A 5436-nucleotide genomic window follows, 5' to 3' on the forward strand; every position below is an offset into this window, starting at 1 on the left:
AGGATATGCCTTCCTGGAAGCACTGGAGATGTGGGGTAGACATGCCCTGAGCCCCCACACTCATCCCAGCCACACCCGGTCCTTTGGGGACAACAAGATGCTTGCAGTGCTCTCAACACTTGCAGCTCTGTATGAAGGCAATGGTCAGCATCACCTCTCATGCTTCAGGTTTTCAGTCATTCACCTAGTGAGGGAAGACAGGAATCCCCCCCGCCAGTGCAAACTTGGACACACATTCTGAGGTCTGGGGTCTTTTTTGGTTTTCCTTTGAAGCATCAGCAAGTGATCATAGCTAGAGACAGGCCACCAGACAAGGCGAACCAAAATGCTGCAGAGGCACAGAACATGCAAACTCTCAAATTCCTGGTAGGTGCTTCTAATTCTCACTCAGGATCGAGCTAACAGCCAAATTCAGGGTGGAGAAAGTATCTTCTCCCAGAACAAACTGCTGAGATCATCTAAGCCTGTCCCACCTAACCAGCCAGTTGTCATTGCAGAGGATGCACTATTAGCCTCTTCCAGTCTCTGCCTCTGAAACACAATTTAGTACCCTAAGAACACCAGTGCTTTGGTTTGACTAAACACTTTGGGCTCAATAAAATGTATCTAGGTGAAACTCAATGGCCTGTGATGGTCAGACAAGGTGAACAGAACTCCCATCTGGCCATGAATAGCCCAGGCTGCCAAAGGGATCATCCCTCCCCCCACCCCCAAACCATCTGCAGCAAGAAGACAAAAGTGTTACAGACCCAACACATTGATCTGAGTTGAATAGAAATGTCTTTGAAATTACTTAGCTGAACTGGCTGCGAGTGGGAGATGTGACCCTTTAATGCAGAGAGACAGAGGCTAAAAGGGCATTTCAGCACAGCGAGCTTGAGAGGCCTTTCATCTGGAAATAGCAGGAACGCCTTTTTGTCTCCTGCGCTATCACAGCAGCGCATTAGCACGTGACGCTCCCCTCCTTGAACATGAAAGGGCTGGACTCTTCCCCCATCATGCCTGGAAATTAGCAGGTGGCTTATTATTCAGCCTAATGTAGGGGGAAAAACACAGCTTAGTTAAAGTTTTATCAGAGCTGCCTTCCCTCTCGCCTGTATAATTAATTGTGTCTGAAAACTGCATGCACAGACACACACACTTTCCTGATTTTATGTTTCTGTGCATCAAATGTCCTCTGCATTGCAAAGACTACTGGGCTCAACCCCTGTCACCCCACGGCAGGGCTGTGCTCGCATCTGGTCCTCACAGTCCAGGGACCAGAATCACCAGGGGTGAGTTTTGCTGTCTAACTGCCTCAGGACCAAAGGCATGTGGACCAAAGGCTCTACCCATCATGGTTTTGCAATCTGATTACACAACACCATGGGTATGTGGCCATATACCTGTGCCCACACACACATGCATGTATGCTACAACACTATACAGTCTACACCTGTGTATATGGGACTCATCTTCATATATCACAGAGGAAGATAATTAATTGCCAGACTCCCACTGAGCTAAATATGCACAGGGGGGAAAAAAGAAAACCTGACAGTGGAATTTCTCTTCTCATTCCCACCAAATACATCCGTCATAGCATCGTAGAGTTAGAAAGGACCTTAAGTGTCCTTCAAAGGTCGTTCAAGCCCTGGCACAGATGTTGGCTGCCCTATTCCTGAACCATCCAAGACAGCTGCTTGCTGCCTGTCTGGCCTGTTCTTGAAAACCTCTAGTGAAGGAGATCTCCCAGCAGCCCTGGCCAATGAGTTCCTGACAGCTAGGACATTTTTCCTAAATTTAATCTACATCTGTTCTGCTGCTGTTCAAACCCATTGCTTTTCATCCTGAGCTTGGCTTCTTTATGGCAGCCATTCAAGTATTTGAAAACTGTTGTCAATGCTCTCACCTTGATCTCCTTTTCTCCAGACTAATCCTACCTAGCTCTCACACCCTTTCCTCCTATGGCTTGTATCCCAATTCCTTTATCAATTCGGACTATTCGGCAGTTGCTCGGGGGTGTAGGGGGGTAGTTAGGAAGGCCAAGGCAGAGATGGAACTGGGACTAGCTTCCCGGATCAAGGACAACAAGAAGTCCTTTTTTAAATACATAGGGAGTAAAAAGAAGGCCCCAGGTAATGTGGGGCCCTTGCAGGACGCGACGGGGAATCTGGTTGTCACACCAGACGACAAAGCCAACATATTTAACGATTTCTTTGCCTCTGTCTTCCTCAGTAAGGACCAGAACTGCCACCTCCCTGCTAGGCCCCCATCGGGCCCCGAGGGAGGCACACCTGAGCCCAGGGTAAGTGAGGATCTAGTTAGGGAGCTGCTGGAGGGGCTGGACGTTTTTAAGTCAGCCGGTCCGGATGATCTCCACCCTAGAGTTCTAAAGGAACTGGCCGGGGTCATTGCGAGTCCCCTGGCACAGCTTTATGAGCACTCGTGGTGCTCTGGAGAGGTGCCAGAGGACTGGAAGAGGGCCAACGTGGTTCCCATCTTCAAAAAGGGGAGGAAGGAGGACCCGGGAAACTATAGGCCAGTCAGTCTTACCTCGATCCTGGGCAAGCTGTTCGAGAAAATTATTCTGGCGCACATCCAGGAGGGGCCAGCAGGGAAATGCATGCTCAGGGGCAACCAGCACGGGTTCATCAGCGGCAGGTCATGTCAGACCAACCTGGTGGCCTTCTACGATCAGGTCACTAAATCATTGGATGCAGGGGTAGCAGTGGATATAGTCTTCCTGGACTTCCGGAAGGCTTTCGACACTGTCTCTCACCCCGTTCTCATTAGGAAACTGGGGGACTGTGGCGTAGACACCCACAAAGTCCAATGGGTCGCCAACTGGCTAGAGAGCCGCACCCAGAGGGTGGTAGTGGATGGGTCCTTCTCGGCCTGGAAGGACATGGGCAGTGGGGTCCCGCAGGGCTCGGTCCTCGGCCCCGCCCTGTTCAACATCTTCATCAGTGATTTGGATGAGGGGGTGCAAAGCACCCTGTTCAAATTTGCTGATGACACCAAGATGTGGGGGGATGTGGGCACAATAGAAGGGAGCAACAGGCTACAGTCGGACCTTGACAGGTTACAAGGATGGGCGGAGGAGAACAGGATGGGGTTCAACACAGACAAGTGCAAGGTGATGCACCTGGGGAGGAACAACCGGCACCATACCTACAGGCTGGGGAACTCCCCTCTTGTCAGCACGGAGGTGGAAAAGGATCTTGGAGTCATTATTGACTCCAAGATGAACATGGCTCGGCAGTGTGGGGAGGCAGCTAGGAAGGCCAACTGTACCTTGTCGTGCATCCACAGATGCATTTCAAGCAGGACCAAGGAGGTGATCCTCCCCCTCTATGCGGCACTGGTCAGCCCGCAGCTGGAGTACTGCGTCCAGTTCTGGGAGCCGCACTTTAAGAGGGATGTGGACAGCATCGAGAGGGTCCAGAGGAGGGCCACTCGCATGATCAAGGGACAGCAGGGCAGGTCCTATGAGGAAAGGTTACGGGACCTGAACCTGTTCAGCCTCCAGAAGAGAAGGCTGAGGGGGGAATCTTGTGGCCTGCTATAAACTAGTCAGGGGGGATCAACAGGCACTGGGGGAGTCCCTGTCCCCCCAAACGCCACCAGGAGTAACCAGGAATAACGGTCACAAGCTGGCGGAGGGAAGGTTTGGTCGGACTAGATGATCTGCCCAGGTCCCTTCCGACCCTAGAAACTATGAAACTATGAATTGGGTCTCTTGCCTTTGGAGTCCCTCCAGCTTCTTTGCAGCCGTGTTAAAATATGGTGTCCAAAACTGGATGCAGTCGAGCTGTAACCAGCACTGAGTAGGTGAGAAGGGGCACCATCGGCGTGCTCACCACTTCAAGGGCTTGTACAGGCTGCAGACAAGCCTGCAAGTGGAGCGGCAGAGGGACACCCTCCTCCCCCCACAGAAGTATTTTAAGCGGGGATGTGTGTGGCGGCACACCTTTGGGTGCTTGACACTTTAAGGGCTTGAGCAAGCTGAGAGGCAGCCTGCAGGTGACAGCGGAGGCAATCAGGTGGTCACATGACAGCTAGGAGGCTACCTCACTGGAGCAGGGTTGAGCAACCACAGTATAAGATTTGGCCCTGAGGAGCAGAGCCAACAGGTGCTGCAGGGATGATGCTGAAATAGCATCACCCAGCTGGAGCTCTTCTGCTCCCAGGAACATGCTGGAGGTCAGGGCAGGAGCTATAGGGATGGAGGAGGTTCCTAGGGGCCCAGTGGGGTGGGTCCCAAGCCCCGAGGAAACGGCTATGGGGCTAAGGAGAGCTAGGCCAGCCTAGGAAAGGGGTTAGAGAGCATGGGCCTACTGAGGGGCTGGGCAAGCCCCTGATTGGAACTGGCTGGGACTGAGGCCAGGGGCTCAGATGAATCCAGTGGAGTAAAGGGCTGCTGGATAGAAGATCTCTGGGGCACGAGGCAGGCCTGGTGGGAGTTGATGGCTGTATGGTAGGGCTCAAGGGGGGACCCCTGCTGAGTAGGGAGGTCAGCTGCTGCCAGACTGATCCTCAGACTCTCAATTGGTCAATGCAAGGGGGCCAAGGCCGACAGGCTGAAGGGCATGGAAGTCCACTGCGAGGGGCAGGCCAGGGCTGTGGAGAGCTACTGGCACCCCGACTGGCCTGGAGGCAGGACCAGAGCTTAACACAGGCTGGAGGATCCTTTGATTGGGGAGAGTGGGGGGACAGGAGGTCAGCCAGCAAGCAGGCTGGTATGACGGAGGCTGAAGTTCAGCCACCAGATGGGAGGTAGCCTACAAGGGGCCTGAGAGTGAAGGGGCCAGTGACTAAGGGTAGGTGATGAGATGGAGGCTGCAGCAGAGTGCCCAGGAGTGAGTAGCCCAGGGAGAACATCCCGGAGCCAGTGAGGGGAGGAAAGACCAGGGCAGGTTGGCCTGTGGTGGTCCTGGGGCATGACCTAAAACTACATCCTGCTGGAGAGCATGGTATGGTGGGGGCTGCTAGTAGCAGGGCAGTCCCCAGGAAATGCCACACCAGTGCCTCCCTAGTGAAAGCCAGCGAGGTGCCAGAAAGCCTCAGCCCCCACTGCTTTATGGGTGACCCTGTGAAGGGGAAAGGCTAAGGGAGCGCACCCTGAGAGAAAAGCAACAGCCTTGGGAAACAATATGGAGGCCAGGAAAGCCTGAGGCCCAATGCCAAAGAGTGAGGCTTGGGCAACAATACAGGGGCCAGAAAGGCCCAAGGCCTAAATGATATTGGGGCTTAGTGGGAGGCCTGAAGGAGAATGAGGTCCAGGTATGTTAACAGTTCAGTTTAAAAGGGCCCGCCGACAGGGAAAAAGCCCCAGTTAGGCTCGGAAGCGGTGAGAGACGCGCGGGTGAAAGCCCGCTGCGCCCCCGCTCCCCCGAAGCCCCCCAGAGACCCTCCAGCAGCCGCGGCGCCCCCCGCTGACCCCCAGCACAGCCG

This window comes from Alligator sinensis, unplaced genomic scaffold (genome assembly GCF_000455745.1).
Source record: "Alligator sinensis unplaced genomic scaffold, ASM45574v1 scaffold1086_3, whole genome shotgun sequence".
In the NCBI taxonomy this organism is placed as follows: domain Eukaryota; kingdom Metazoa; phylum Chordata; order Crocodylia; family Alligatoridae; genus Alligator; species Alligator sinensis.